We start from the raw sequence: 17,527 nt of genomic DNA on the forward strand, positions 1-17,527 counted from the left end.
CCTCTTGCACTGTTGGTAGGAACGTAAATTGATATAGCCACTATGGAGAACAGTATGGAGATTCCTTGAAAAACTAGGAATAGAGCTACCATATAATTTAACATTCTCATTGTTGGGCATATATCCTGACAGCATCTTAATTCAAAGAGATCAGATCAGATCAGTCGCTCAGTCCTGTCCAACTCTTCGCGACCCCATGAATCGCAGCACTCCAGGCCTCCCTGTCCATCACCAACTCCCGGAGTTCACTGAGACTCACGTCCATCAAGTCAGTGATGCCATCCAGCCATCTCATCCTCTGTCATCCCCTTCTCCTCCTGCCCCCAATCCCTCCCAGCATCAGGGTCTTTTCCAATGAGTCAACTCTTCGCATGAAGTGGCCAAAGTACTGGAGTTTCAGCTTTAGCATCATTCCTTCCAAAGAAATCCCAGGGCTGATCTCCTTCAGAATGGACTGGTTGGATCTCCTTGCAGTCCAAGGGACTCTCAAGAGTCTTCTCCAACACCACAGTTCAAAAGCATCAATTCTTCGGCACTCAGCCTTCTTCACAGTGCAACTCTCACATCCATATATGACCACAGGAAAAACCACAGCCTTGACTAGATGGACCTTTGTTGGCAAAGTAATGTCTCTGCTTTTGAATATGCTATCTAGGTTGGTCATAACTTTCCTTCCAAGGAGTAAGCGTCTTTTAATTTCATGGCTGCAGTCACCATCTGTAGTGATTTTGGAGCCCAAAAGAATAAAGTCTGACACTGTTTCCACTGTTTCCCCATCTATTTCCCATGAAGTGGTGGGACCGGATACCATGATCTTTGTTTTCTGAATGTTGAGCTTTAAGCCAACTTTTTCACTCTCCACTTGCACTTTCATCAAGAGGCTCTTTAGTTCCTCTTCACTTTCTGCCATAAGAATGGTGTCATCTGCATATCTGAGGTTATTGATATTTCTCCCGGCAATCTTGATTCCAGCTTGTGTTTCTTCCAGTCCAGCATTTCTCATGAGTATTTACAGTAGCCAGGACATGGAAGCAGCCTAAATATCCATATATAGATGAATGGATAAAGAAGATATGGTACATATATACAATAAAATATGACTCAGTTATTAAAAGAAATGAAATTGGGTCATTTGTAGAGCTGTGGATGGACCTAGAGACTGTCAGAGTGAAGTAAGTCAGAAAGAGAAAAACAGATGCCATATGTTAATGCATATATGTGGAATCTAGAAAAATGGAGCAGATGAACATTTTTGTAGGCCAGGAATAGAGATGCTGACGTAGAGAACAGACATGGATACCAAGAAGGGAAAGGGGGAGTAGGATGAACTGGGAGATTGGGATTGACACCTATACACTACCACGTGTGAAATAGATGGCTTGTGGGAACTTGCAGTATAGCACAGGGAGCTCAGCTCAGTGTTCTTTGGTGACCTATGTGGATGGGATTATAACCTGGAAAGATTAATTTTGAACTCATGCTGGATCTGCTTCTTTGACTTTAACCCTCATCTTGCAGCTCTCCTTAAGGTAGGCATGTGTAATGGCCTATCTCTGGGAAATGACCTTGAGCCCATCTGCCTATGGAGGACTGTAAGGAAGTGAAACTAACACATCCCCCTGCCTGAGGCTTGTGACTCCAGGGGACATTTGCAAGGATTGAATAGTCTCTTTACTTCGTTTCCTCACCTTCTTCCATCTCTGATCCATAAAAGAACCTGGCATCTGGGCCCTGGCAAGATGGTTGTTTGGAGGCACTACCCTGCCATTATCTCGGTCTGCCAGCTCCCAAGTCAAGTCCCTTCCTTGCCCCAACACCTTGTCTTGGATTTACTTACCAGTCCTGTGGCAAGCAGTGGGCTTGGACTTGGTAACAGGATGAAGGGGTGTGGTGAGTGGGAGGTCTAAGAGGAAAAGGATATATCATGTATACATATAGCTGATTCACTTCGTTTTATACCAGAAACTAACACAATACTGTAAAGCAAGTATATAATTGTTTGAAAAAAAAATATTGAGCGTCTGGAATTTTTTTTTTTAATGTTGAATCATGAATATAAAGGGCTTCCCTGGTATTTCAAATGATAAAGAATCTACTTGGGGACTTCCCTGGTGGTCCAGTGGTTAAAATTCTGTCTGCATTTCCACTGCAGGGGGCACAGATTCTGTCTCTGCTTGAGAAACTTAAGATCCCACATGCTGCACAGTGTGGACAAAAGAAAATTAAAAAAAAAATAGAAAATAAATACATCTCTCTTAAAACAAAACAAAAAAAAAGAATCTTCTTGCAATCCAGGATGCCCAGGTTTGACCCCATGGTCGGGAAGATCCTCTGGAAAAGGGAATGCCAACCCACTCCATTATTTTTGCCTGGAGAATCCCATGGACAGAGGAGCCTGGTGGGCAACAGTGGTCACAGACAGACAGTCAGACACGACTGAGCGACTATCACATAAGGAGTAATGGATACCTCAATCACTTTGTGTTACTATTTCTATTATAGTTACTATTTTTTTTAAAATTAGAAGCATGGAAATTCCTTGCTGACATATGATTTAAGATTTTATAGTGGCAGATCAGTGAAACTTATGTACAATAAAAATAATTATGCTAATAATGCTTCAAATTGCAATAGTTACCTAGAGAGATAAGTACAATTTCTGCTATATTTTCTTTGTGCTGTGCTCAGTCACTCAGTCATGTCTCTGACTATTATCCATGGATATTTTTTCTGCCAGTACTAAGTGAAGTAGGGGAAAGTTAGACCACGAGAATCAGTAGTTCTATTTTCCATTCTGTTGTCATTGCTCTCTCCCTCTCTCCTTCCTCTCCTGATCTTCCTCTTCTCTCTCCTTCTTGCCTTGTTTCTTTCTCCTCTCCTCTCCCCTGGCTCACTCCTAAAAAGAGCTTTAACCATTTTTGTGTGTGCTACAATGGACATTTTTGGCAATATGATGAAGCCTATGGATTTCTTTTCAAACTAGTGTTTTTAAATAAATAACTAAAATAGATGGGGTTATAAAGGGATCCACTTCTGTTCAGTTCAGTTCAGTTCACTTCAGTAGCTCAGTCGTGTCCGACTCTTCCCGACCCCATGAATCGCAGCACGCCAGGCCTCCCTGTCCATCACCAACTCCCGGAGTTCACTGAGACTCACGTCCATCAAGTCAGTGATGCCATCCAGCCATCTCATCTTCTGGCGTCCCCTTCTCCTCCTGCCCCCAATCCCTCCCAGCATCAGAGTCTTTTCCAATGAGTCAACTCTTAGCATGAGGTGGCCAAAGTACTGGAGTTTCAGCTTTAGTATCATTCCTTCCAAAGAAATCCCAGGGCTGATCTCCTTCAGAATGGACTGGTTGGATCTCCTGGCAGTCTAAGGGACTCTCAAGCGTCTTCTCCAATACCACAGTTCAAAAGCATCAATTCTTTGGCACTCAGCCTTCTTCACAGTCCAACTCTCACATCCATACATGACCACAGGAAAAACCATAGCCTTGACTAGACGGACCTTTGTTGGCAAAGTAATGTCTCTGCTTTTCAATATGCTATCTAGGTTGGTTAGAACTTTCCTTCCAAGGAGTAAGTGTCTTTTAATTTCATGGCTGCAGTCACCATCTGCAGTGATTTTGGAGACCAAAAAAATAAAGTCTGACACTGTTTCTACTGTTTCCCCAGATGCCATGATCTTGGTTTTCTGAATGTTGAGCTTTAAGCCAACTTTTTCACTCTCCACTTTCACTTTCATCAAGAGGCTTTTTAGTTCCTCTTCACTCTCTGCCATAAGGGTGGTGTCATCTGCATATCTGAAGTTATTGATATGTCTCCCGGCAATCTTGATTCCAGCTTGTGCTTCTTCCAGCCCACCGTTTCTCATGATGTACTCTGCATAGAAGTTAAATAAGCAGGGTGACAATATAACACCTTGACGTACTCCTTTTTCTATTTGGAACCAGTCTGTTGTTCCATGTCCAGTTCTAACTGTTGCTTCCTGACCTGCATAAAGATTTCTCAAGAGGCAGATCAGGTGGTCTGGTATTCCCATCTCTTTCAGAATTTTCCACAGTTTATTGTGATCCTGAACATGCAATATCATGTTAATAAAGCACCATAGTTTCAAATAAGTGATGAGCATAAACAACTGTTAGGGTAATATGCAAGTATAATGGGATATGTTAGTATCTGTGACAACTCTTTCTAAAAACGTCTTAGCAACAATTCTTATAATGTGGTTCATGATCAAGATTCATAATTGAAAGAAAAATTAAATTACATTGAGAAGGTGATACAATCTTTAAATAAAATTAAAGATGTAATTTTTTTACCATTAAAATTCATGATGTCTGCACATTCTATTCAGAATCTCTTGGATGTGGTTGGCCCATTCTGGTTGCCAAAAAAGAATTAAATCTGTGTATAGAGGAGCCACAAGCTTTTGCTCTGCTCTCTCTTTGGTTTGGAAATAGCCTTTGTGTAAAACTTACTGGTCTTGAGTAAAGGCGTGTAATTTGAGGATTTAAAATTTAATTACCTTCTAGATATTTGCATTTTATTTTGTTTTTATCACCTAATATTTGACTTTTATAGTCCAGATATCTTCTCAATGTACAAATAATTAAAACTACCTCATGACACTGAAAATGTTTTTCTTCATTCTTTAATAAACATTCTAAATAAAATATTAACATTCATATTGTCAAGCCAGAAAAATAAGAGATCTTAATTCTTACTCCTCCTTAAATTTGTCATGAATAAAAAAAGTAATTCTCGGTTACATAGAAAAACATCAAGATAAGGTAGGTCTACCTTATTTTTAAAATTTCCTCAGTTATTATTCATAAATCAGGATACAGATACAAATTCCAACATCTGGTAGCTTTTCTTTAATGCAATATTTCATTTTCTGTACTTAAAATAGAAGCAAGCAATTCATTTCCATTGTACATTACATAGTTAACAGTTCACAGTAATGATAACCCACTCCAGTACTCTTGCCTGGAAAATCCCATGGATGGAGGAGCCTGGTGGGCTGCAGTCCATGAGGTCGCTGAGAGTCGGACACGACTGAGCGACTTCCCTTTCACTTTTCACTTTCATGCACTAGAGAAGGAAATGGCAACCCACTCCAGTGTTCTTGCCTGGAGAATCCCAGGGATGGGGAAGCCTGGTGGGCTGCAGTCTCTGGGGTCGCACAGAGTCGAACACAACTGAAATGACTTAGCAGCAGCAGCAGCAGCAGCAGCAGCAGCAGTATCTGACAACTTCAGAAAAAATGGCAAAGAATAAAAATTACTAGATATATGTCATTGCCAGCATAAACCAATTTAGTTAAACCCCAACACTGAGCCTTCCTTGAACAGTTGAAATCTCACCATCTTAGAGAGATGATTCCTCTACATGTTGTACTTGATCATTCTAGGTCATTGTTTATCTCCATCACTTAAAGAATTTATTGCAGTACTGAACCTTGCCCTAGATTTATGGTTAAAAGAAGTTTAAGCATCACATTTGTTAGTGTCTAGGTTTGTAACTATTGCAAGTCACTTAACCTCTCTTTTCTTCAGTTAATTGATTAATGTAAGTCGGAGGGTTGTATTCTCTTGATAACTAATTCAGATTTGTGGGGTGACCAGGGGAGTTAATTTTAATCACAGACTATGCACCCTACTCCAGTACTCTTGCCTGGAAAATCCCAAGGATGGAGGAGCCTGGTAGGCTGCAGTCCATGGGGTCACTGAGGGTAGGACACAACTGGCGACTTCACTTTCACTTTTCACTTTCATGCATTGGAGAAGGAAATGGCAACCCACTCCAGTGTTCTTGCCTGGAGAATCCCAGGGACGGGGGAGCCTGGTGGGCTGCCATCTATGGGATCGCACAGAGTCGGACATGACTGAAGCGACTTAGCAGCAGCAGCATACTTTTATATAGTTGGTTATAAAATAAAATTATATTTATACAGTTCAGGGTAAAGTCATGCTATTCAAGGTTTTCTTCTGTGCTTTGATTTGTGTGTGTGAATGTCTATATATAAAATGTATGTGTGAATGTCTATATATAAAATGTATGTGTGTGTATATATATATACGCATGTATATATTACATCCAGTAGAGTCTCATATCTATATTTGTCTTCAGAGTCTCAATTTTTCTAATTCTTAATTTTTGAATATTAAAGGACAAAAACTCATTCCTCAAGCTACTTCCTGAACCATGAAAGCCAGTCTAGTGATTGGGGTGGGAATTGGCATACAGTGAAAAAAAATTAATGAGGATGAAATGTTTAATGACAGAACTAGAGTTAATAGAGCAAAATCTTCTTCCATCAATACGTCAGAGTGATCTGTAAACCTTTAAACTATGATAACACACAAAAACACTTAAGGAGTACTGCACACAAATATAGTTCTACTGTTAATGGAATTCTATACTATTTTTTTAACCATAAAATGTCTAATTATAAACACTTCATTGGAAAGGCTTTTAAGTTACTCTTACAATTTAAAAGCCAGAAAGAAAAGCACTAATACAGTATACTAAGGCATATATATGGAATTTAGAAAGATGGTAACAATAACCCTGTATGTGAGACAGCAAAAGAGACACAGATGTATAGAACAGTATTTTGGACTCTGTGGGAGAGGGCGAGGATGGAATGATTTGGGAGAATGGCACTGAAGCATGTATATTATCATATATGAAACGAATCACCAGTCCAGGTTTGATGTATGATACAGGATGCTCGGGGCTGTTGCACTGGGATGACCCAGAGGGATGCTATGGGTAGGGAGGTGAGAGGGGTTCAGGATGGGGAACACATGTACACCCGTGGCGAATTCCTGTTGATGTATGGCAAAACCAATAAAATATTGTAAAGTAATTAGCCTCCAATTAAAAGAAATAAATTTATATTAAAAAAGAAAAAATAAAATAAAATAAAAATTTAGTTCTTTACAGATAAAAACTGATTTGTTTAATACTATGGCATGAAATTTATGGATTTTATTTTATCTCCATAATTAATTAAATTATATTCTAAATACATATACAAAATTAGATCAATCAAGTGACATTGAAAAACTATTTCCAAGAATAAAGATGAGGTTTCCAAGTCATTACATTCATGATTATTGCTAGTAATATTTGATAACAGTGTCATTTTATTCAAATGTACAAGCTGTTAACTAAACGATGAAAACTTGATCAATTGGAAAAATATAAAACCAAAAAAATGTAAATACATTAGGACAATAATAATAATATTATACTCATGTAAAGTAGTAAAAGCAAAAACATAAACAGAGTAATTGCATTCAGAGCAATCCCATTTTAATCACAAATCAAAGTGTCTGCTTTATGACACTGTAGTTTCACATCCTTATATGGGGAGTTTCCCTAAGCTATCATTTTATTACACTCTTAGATGTATATTTAGGCTGGGAAATTTTTCACATTATTGCTGACCACTTAAAAACCTCTATATGAAAATATTTGCAAAATGCTTCATTATTTTAATGGAAATTGGAAAATGTCCTAGACATCTGCTCTTTAACTTAGTTTCTGGCACCTGTCCCAGGTGGTGCTAGTGGTAAAGGACCTGCCTGCCAGTACAAGAGACAGAAGAGACATGGACTCGATCCCTGGGTCAGGAAGATCCCCAGGAGAAGGGCATGGCAACCCACTCCAGTATTCTTGCCTGGAGAATCCCATGGACAGAGGAGCCCCTAGGCTACAGTCCATGGGGTCACAAAGAGTCAGACATGACTAAAGCAACTTTTCATACATGCAGTGGCAGCTAATTTATTTCTAAGGGAAAAAAATCAGAATATTTGAGTTGTGATTCTACCTTTCTTTGATGTAAAATGGGACATAACAGATGTATACCTTCTGCACATATAGTGTTCCACCCTTATTGCAATATCCATGATTGTCTTGTCACCAACCCCCTTTCTCCATGGCTAGTTTACAGTTATATTTATGTCTCTGTTTCAGAGTTGTCACACTGTAACATTTCTATGAAAGAGTACCCTGATGTCCTTGGGAAAATAAGTTTGAAAACTTAAGTAAAATTTATATACAATAATTTATATTACAAAAACTGTATGATCCTGATGCATCATATTTTATGGGAAAACCATGTCATGGAGAATTACTTAAACTTTTTTAACAATAGCATACCATTATCTCTCATCATTAGCTCTACTCCCAAATTGTTTTAAAAAATTAAACAGTATATTTATAAAATATCTAACATAATAACTATTATTTCCTCCATGAGTGTGTGTATATATATATATATACACACATACACATAGCTTTTTTTTCTTATCCATTATTTTCTGTTGCTTTAAATGACAAGTCATCTACTAGATGAGTTACAGTATTTTGGAATGAGAAAGTATTATTTTTAACAGTCCAAAGGTAGAAAAGAGAAACCAATATTTCTGAGCACTTTCTCTGCCTTTGGCATTATTCCTTATATCAACATGATCAAAAAAGTTTTTTTTTTATTTCCCTCTGTGTGCTATGATGTGCTTAGTCATGTCCATCTCTGTAATTCTTTGGACTGTAGCATACCAGGCTCCTTTGTCCATGGGATTTTTCAGGTAAGAATACTGGAGTGGGTCACTGTTTCCTCCTCCAGAGGATCTTCCTGACCCAGGGATCAAATCTGCATCTCCTGTATCTCCTGCATTGCAGGTGGATTCTTTCCCCACTGAGCCATTAGCGAAGCTCCATTTCCCTCTTTCAGATCAGATCAGATCAGTCGCTCAGTCGTGTCTGACTCTTTACGACCCCATGAATCGCAGCACACCAGGCCTCCCTGTCCATCACCAACTCCCAGAGTTCACTCAGACTCATGTCCATCGAGTCAGTGATGCCATCCAGCCATCTCATCCTCTGTCATCCCCTTCTCCTCCTGCCCCCAATCCCTCCCAGCATCAGAGTCTTTTCCAATGAGTCAACTCTTCGCATGAGGTGGCCAAAGTACTGGAGTTTCAGCTTTAGCATCATTCCTTCCAAAGAAATCCCAGGGCTGATCTCCTTCAGAATGGACTGGTTGGATCTCCTTGCAGTCTAAGAGACTCTCAAGAGTCTTCTCCAACACCACAGTTCAAAAGCATCAATTGTTCGGCGCTCAGCCTTCTTCACAGTCCAACTCTCACATCCATACATGACCACAGGAAAAACCATAGCCTTGACTAGACGGACCTTTGTTGGCAAAGTAATGTCTCTCCTTTTGAATATGCTATCTAGGTTGGTCATAACTTTCCTTTCAAGGAGTAAACGTCTTTTAATTTCATGGCTGCAGTCACCACCTGCAGTGATTTTGGAGCCCCCCCAAAATAAAATCTGACACGGTTTCAACTGTTTCCCCATCTATTTCCCATGAAATGATGGGACTGGATGCCATGATCTTCGTTTTCTGAATGTTGAGCTTTAAGTCAATGTTTTCACTCTCCACTTTTACTTTCATGAAGAGGCTTTTGAGTTCCTCTTCACTTTCTGCCATAAGGATGGTGTCATCTGCATATCTGAGGTTATTGATATTTCTCCCTGCAATCTTGATTCCAACTTGTGTTTCTTCCAGTCCAGAAGAAGAACAGTAACATAAGCAGAAGATATTAAGAAGAGATGGCAAGAATACACAGAAGGACTGTATAAAAAAGATCTTCACGACCCAGATAATCACAATGATGTGATCACTGACCTAGAGCCAGACATCCTAGAAGGTGAAATCAAGTGGGCCTTAGAAAGCATCACTACGAACAAAGCTAGTGGAGGTGATGGAATTCCAGTTGAGCTATTCCAAATCCTGAAAGATGATGCTGTGAAAGTGCTGCACTCAATATGCCAGCAAATTTGGAAAACTCAGCAGTGGCCACAGGACTGGAAAAGGTCAGTTTTCATTCCAATCCCAAAGAAAGGCAATGTCAAACAATGCTCAAACTACTGCACAATTGCACTCATCTCACACGCTAGTAAAATAATGCTCAAAATTCTCCAAGCCAGGCTTCAGCAATATGTGAACCGTGAACTTCCTGATGTTCAAGCTGGTTTTAGAAAAGGCAGAGGAACCAGAGATCAAGTTGCCAACATCTGCTGGATCATGGAAAAAGCAAGAGAGTTCCAGAAAAACATCTATTTCTGCTTTATTGACTATGCCAAAGCCTTTGACTGTGTGGATCACAATAAACTGTGGGAAATTTTGAAAGAGACTGGAATACCAGACCACCTGACCTGCCTCTTGAGAAATTTGTATACAGGTCAGGAAACAACAGTTAGAACTGGAATGGAACAACCCGACTGGTTCCAAATAGGAAAAAGACTACGTCAAGGCTGTATATTGTCACCCTGCTTATTTCCCTCTTTACTCATCACCAATTCTGAGCCTCCTCCAGTCTTTGGAAAGTAGGGGTCACATCTGCCTAGTTGCTCATTTTAAAACTTCAGAATTATCTCTGATTTGTCTTTCCTTCTTTAAGTGTTTCCCCTACTAATTTTTCAACAGTAACTCACAAAGAAATTCAGTTTACCCTTCATCTACACTATAACAATGGAAAACAAATCAAGAATATCTTTTGCCTGAATATATCACTTCATATAACAAGAGAATTTTATATTCCAATTATACTTCAATAAACCAACTTAAAAATCTCTCAGTATCTCTCATTGAAATTCAAACTTAATTGTAGTAAATAACAAGACCTACAAGATCTGGGTCCTGTTTTATCATTTTATTCCCTATTACTCTCCCCATTGTGAATAGGTGTTTGTATTTGTGTGTGTGTGCTCTGTTTCATGATGATGTTAAACTCTATTTTATTTTTTATTCAGACCTTGATTTTATGGTTTTCAGCCAGGGATAACTTCTCTCTAATCCTTTAATGTCTAATCATTCAGATATTTGTATTAGTTTAAATGTATACATACACTTTCATGATGTACACAAATAGTAATAGCAGCATTATTTGCAATTGTACACATTTGAGTACAATGTGTATAATCATAAGATAAAAAACTGTACAACAGTAAAATAAGTGAAAATACTGCTACGTGACATAGATGAAATTCATCAAGTTAATGACTGAAGTAAGGTAGATACCTATTCTGTTATTCTGTTTGTATAAAGCTCAAAACTTGTAAACAAGAATTAGAATTTAATATTGTGTCTGTAAGAGAAGAATAGGATATAGTGATAGGGAAGGCACTAAAGAGGCTTCTGTGGTATGCAGGTGATATTCTATTTTTGGATCCTGTGTAGTTTTACAATGGGCTTCCCTGGTGGCTCAGAGGTTAAAGCGTCTGCCTCCAATAGGTTCACTTTGAAATAATTCACTGAGATCATTAGTGTGATTTTTCTTTATGAAGGTTACACTGCAATTTAAAAGGTTTTATAAAATGACTAGTGTAAAATAACTAGGGGTAGTTAGCAAAGAGAATGAGGGTGTCAAGTTTGATTAAGAATACACATGGTTTTATAATTAGTTGATAGCTAAAAAAATCCATGTAAAGGATAATAGGAAAATATGTTTTCAGTGAAAGCTGGAATGAAATTGTGAACAACACTTAAATTTTAAATAGGGACATAATTTAATCCTATATTTAATGAAGAACTATTGAATTTTTATTCCATTTTGCTAGGTTAAGAATGTTATCTTAAGCCATAAATTATTCCCTCCTAGAAAAAATAGTTATGGAATTCAGAAATGAGATTGGTAAATTAATGATTATTTTAAACGACAGTCAGCAGTCTTGGTTTCCATTTGCACAGGTGTCTCTGCATCCTTTCTTCAGGCCAGGGAAACACCTAATTACTGTCTGCACTGGAAGCCAATCTGAAAAGAGCTTTCAACTACTGCTGTAAAATTGGGAAATACGCCCAACCCTGCATTCAGTCAACAATCTGACTTTTCCCTTTGTCACTCATGGTAAGTTCCTTAGTTTTTCCATTGCAGGGAATGAAACCTGGGATACACTAATTAGGTTTTGATATAGACATCTGTCCTCATCAGGCTCAACCTCTTATTTAATACAGGTAATGATTCTCTGGAGATCTTAGATGAATATCATACCCCCAGTTTCTTGGGGTTTTCCTCCCACCTCATTTTTCCTATCTTCTTTAGCCAGTATCTTATCATGAAGCTCCAGATGATCCATTCCTGAGTTTTCCTTTCTTTTCTCTTCACACTTTGTGAGTCATCCCTTCTATTCCTGTGGTTTCATATACGAATCTATGCTGATCATCTCCCTGGCTTCTGGCTGGTGTTTCCACACTTTTATAATTATCATCATAGGCCATAAATACCTTTAATTTAGCCTTGTTGAAATTTGATTAATACCATATGCCTCATGTCAATAGCAGAAAACTTGACAGGACACAGATGCTTTTGAGAATCAAAGCACATAACAGTTAGTATTGTTTTGATAGAAAAGGAAGCATATTAATAAATATTTACATAACAAGTACTGGCCTGGAGAATTCCATGGACCATGTAGTCCATGGGGCTGAAAAGCGTCTGACACAACTGAGTGACTTTCACTTTCACTTACCAGGTACCATAATTTAATTCAATTTAAATTTAAATTTATTTTTTGTCTGTCTTGATATTTAATTGTCTATTTAAAAAACAGCAAAAATATTTTCCTATGATATCAAAATGTTGTTTGTTTGGTTTTGTGCTTGGTTCACTGTTAATTTATAATCCTGTAACAATAGATGTTAACTTAGACTTCATTTAAAGTCGTATCTATTTTTCCTATAGATCCATTTTATTCACCAACATCATGATAGGTTGTTAACTGTAACCTTAAGAATCTATTATTAATATACTCAACAAATTGTAATTTTGTATCCATAAATTGCTAAAGTATTTTATATTTTAAAATCTCAGACAAAATGCAGTGGCCTAGCTCATTCAATTTTATACACAAGGACAAACCTATATGTATGTTTGTTCACGCATACATATATGCTTTATGTATGTGTATGTATATGCATATATACATACACCTATAGACGTGTATATCTATATATTGAATATTTTATATACTTAATATTTTTCTTTAGATTTCTCTTAGTCCTTTTAAAGTCAGTCTATTAAAATGAAATGTTATATTGTTTTCCCAAAACTGTTTTTTAGCAATTCTCTCCCATTTTAGTAAACTGCGTTGGCATTTGTCTAGTTAATTAAGTTAGAGACCTAATAGTCACTCAGAGTTTTTCCATGTTTCACCTCCCCATTTGTTATATTAATTCCATTAGCAATTCTTCTTGCCCTATCTCATTTTTATTTAACCCTCTCTATAATGCTGCAATTAAACTAATCAAGACCACTATACTTCTCCAAAACTGCTTTTATTCATGTTCCACCTAGCATTATCCATCAGCAAGAAATCATCTTAAAAATATTTATATTCAATAACACCACTATCTCTTTTAAGTCATATGATAGTTTTTGTTGTACTTTGTGTAAGTACTAAACTACCTACCGTAGTCTACAATTTTCTGTGTAATCTTAATTCCAGTGCTTTTCCAAAATCAACATTTGCACCCTTCCAGTTGGTAAACTTTCTCTCGTCAAAATGGCATAATTCTATACTCTGAGCAACTTTTGAAAATGCTCTTTACAATTTGTGAACTCACTATTCTGTCTTGGAAATGTTATGCTACAATGTTCTGAGCATAAGCATAGCTGACTTCTAATTTTATAGTTGTCAGTCCCGGTGTTGTTTTCTGACAGTTTAGCCCTTTTAAAACTACAGAACTACAGAGAAGCTGGTGTGCTGTGGTCCATGGGGTCGCAAAGAGCTGGACACAATTGAACGACTAAACAACAGCAACATCTAACTAGGTCTTTTATTTGTCGCCTAACATCATGCTTTTCCCTTTATAGATATTAACAACCTAATTTTTTTTTTCTTTTTTATGCTTCTTTCTTTAGTTTTAGTAATTTCTAAAATTTGAACTCTTATAGGGCAAGTCACATTTCTGTCTTGTTTAATAGTCTGTTGCTAGTACCTAGGTAAGATACTAGGGTATAGTAAAGGGAACCAGAATATGTTTCCCTAAAATTTGCCTCTTTGACGTTAAAAAAAAAAAAAATACTTTGAGCTGAATTCAGTTAAGAAGAAACAAATGCAGGGAAAACACTTTACGCCCTCTCCTTTTTTGCCTAAGGTGGGAGACATTTTACTGGAGAGAGACTCTTACTAGCCCCAGAGATACCGTTTAGGAAGCTACCAACAAATCTTACTCCATTAGTTTCCTTCCATATTTGTATGCTTTCAGAGATTGCCACACCTGGAGCCTGCTTTCATTTATTTTTATTTCTCTACAAATTTAGCGTTCTTTGTTGAAGATGGTGTATAAAATGGACTTATAAAACACTGTTTTTCATTTGCCTTTTATGTTTCCTCTGCATGATGTGTACGGTACATGTGAATAAACTGATTTTATCTTGCTGATCTTTTTGCTAGAGTACCAGTTGAAAACCTAAGACGGCTAGATGTAAAGTTTACCTCTTCTACAGTAGTTGCAATAATTTCCTATATCTGATGTTAAAAAAAAATATGATACAGTTAGTGACTTAAAATAATACAAATTTATCGCCTTATAGTTCTGGAAGTCAAGAGTCTAAAATGGGTCTAAAAAGGTAAAATCAAGGTAAAATCAAGTTCACATTCAGAGCTGCCTCTTCCAATGGCTCTGGGAAAATCCACTTCCCAGACTATTCCAGCTTCAAGAGGCTGTCCACATTTCTTGGTTCAGGGCCCCATTCCTTCATCTATAAAGCCAGCAACGTTGAATTTTCATCATAATACTGTCTCTCTAGTTCTTTCTCTTGCCTCTCTCTTCCTTTTATAAGAATGCTTGTTATCATATTAGACCCAGCTGGAAGCATGCTTGCCAAGTCATTTGAGTCATATCCCACTCTTTGTGACTCTGTGGATTGTAATCCACCAGTCTCCTCTGTCCATGGAATTCCCCAGGAAATTTCCAACCCACTCCAACCCACTGGAGTGGGTTGCCATGCCCTCCTCCAGAAGCTGGATAATCCACAATAATCTCCACATTTCGAGGTCAACTAATTAGCAACCTTAATTTTATCTGGACCTTAACAATCCATTGTCATGTAACTTTACAAATTCACATGTATTGAAAGGTGAGACATAAAATATTGGGAAGCCCATTAGTGTGCCTTCTACAGTGAAAGTGAAGTTGCTCAGTCGTGTCCGACTCTGCGACCCCATGGACGGTAGCCTACCAGGCTCTGAGATCCACAGGATTTTCCAGACACGAATACTGAGTGGGCTGCCATTTCCTTCTCCAGGGGAATCTTCCCAACCCAGGGATTGAACCTGGGTCTTCTGCATAGCAGACAGACACTTTACTGTCTGAGCCACTAGAGTGATCTTTCTACAGTAGGTATTTATAAATTTGTTGTTTTCTTTTCAAAGGGTAGACAGTTAGGTAACCTTGGATTATTCTTAAACATGTATTCACAATTAATAAAATTTTATTTTTATTTTCACATTTTTTATTGACAATATTCTCCCTCAGAATAAACAAACAAAAAAGAATGGAATTATTATAACTATATAAAGCATCATAGTGCTGTGAAATGTTTGGGTCTTGGGAAGAAAAAAGTAACTGAAATTTTTGTCTCCAGAAATCATTCAAGTGATTTGTAAAAGCAAGGGTGATTCATATAGTCTCTCTATTTCTTAGTACACAACATTAGATTATTATTAATACTTCAGTCTTATTATGACAAGTATTTCAGGGTGCAGGTGTCAATAAATAGTACTAGTGTTATTATCATTACAGAATACCTGCCTGCAGAACTGTTTTCAGTCATTAGATTTAGAGCAGTTAGGATTGTTAAAATGTTTCCACTCAAAGCAACTGTTTTCAAACAGTCAGTGATATGGCATGTTGTGTGTCTCAAAAGTCAAGTACCGGACAGGTCACTATGCCAGTTCTCCAACACCCTTTCTTTCCTCTCAGATGTTGATTTATTTTCCTTTAAACATCTGCTCTGAAATAATTTACCACTTCAGTTCTATCTAACTTCCAGCATTTGTGACTCATTCTGCTTTTCTTAATCATTTCCAAAAAAGTGGTCTTAATCTGCCTCAATTGCTTGGGGAGAGGAAGTAGAACATATTCATTCCCTTTCATCACAATTTAAAACTGAATGCTGTATTATTCCAAAAGTGCACCAAATTATGTTTATAGGAATGATATTCAAATGACAAATTAAAAATCTTATTTTTATATCTCCTTTGATAAGAGTGTATTATAAGTTTTTAAAGACTTCAGGGAGACAAATGTTCTGATAGTTTCTGTTATCCAATCCATTTTTTGTTAGCCTTTTCATGTGGATGTTGAAACATAAGCACCATCAAAATTGATTTCATGTATGGTGCAAGCACTTTAAAAGGATATATATGTAGGTTCGTGTTTTCAATACTTTTATATGTGAAGTTCATTTCCCTTTACTCAACTCTTAATGTTGGATATTTTGAAGGCTTTCTTTCAATTGTATTTTTAAAGTTTTTTTTTCATATCTAAGTAATAAATGCATGTTTTTTATTTAAATGTAGTTGACTTGCAATATTGTATTGGTTTCAGGTATACAACATGGTGATTCAGTATTTTTAGAGATTACATTCCATACAAAGTTATAAAATATTGGCTGTGATCCCTGTGCTGTACATTACATCCCTGTAATTTGTTTGTTTTATACCTAGTTTGTACCCTGTACTTGTTTTACTCACCACCCAACCCTATATACACTGGTAACCACTAGGAGTACGTCAAGGCTGTATATTGTCACCTTGTTATTTAACTTATATGCAGAGTACATCATGAGAAATGCTGGACTGGAAGAAACAAAGGCTGGAATCAAGATTGCTGGGAGAAATATCAATATACCTCAGATATGCAGATGACACCATCCTTATGGCAGAAAGTGAAGAGAAACTCAAAAGCCTCTTCATGAGAGTGAAAGTGGAGAGTGAAAAAGTTGGCATAAAGCTGAACATTCAGAAAATGAAGATCATGGCATCTGGTCTCATCACTTCATGGGAAATAGATGGGGAAACAGTGGAAACAGTGTCAGACTTTATTTTTTGGAGCCTCCAAAACCACTGCAGATGGTGACTGCATCCATGAAATTAAAAGACACTCCTTGGAAGGAAAGTTATGTCCAACCTAGATAGTATATTCAAAAGCAGAGACATTACTTTGCCAACAAAGGTCCGTCTAGTCAAGGCTATGGTTTTTCCTGTGGTCATGTATGGATGTGAGAGTTGGACTGTGAAGAAGGCTGAGCACCCAAGAATTGATGCTTTTGAACTGTGGTGTTGGAGAAGACTCTTGAGAGTCCCTTGGACTGCAAGGAGATCCAACCAATCCATTCTGAAGGAGATCAGCCCTGGGATTTCTTTGGAAGGAATGATGCTGAAGCTGAAACTCCAGTACTTTGACCACCTCATGGGAAGAGCTGACTCATTGGTAAAGA

The sequence above is a fragment of the Bos mutus genome, chromosome 12 (genome assembly GCF_027580195.1).
Source record: "Bos mutus isolate GX-2022 chromosome 12, NWIPB_WYAK_1.1, whole genome shotgun sequence".
Classification (NCBI taxonomy): domain Eukaryota; kingdom Metazoa; phylum Chordata; class Mammalia; order Artiodactyla; family Bovidae; genus Bos; species Bos mutus.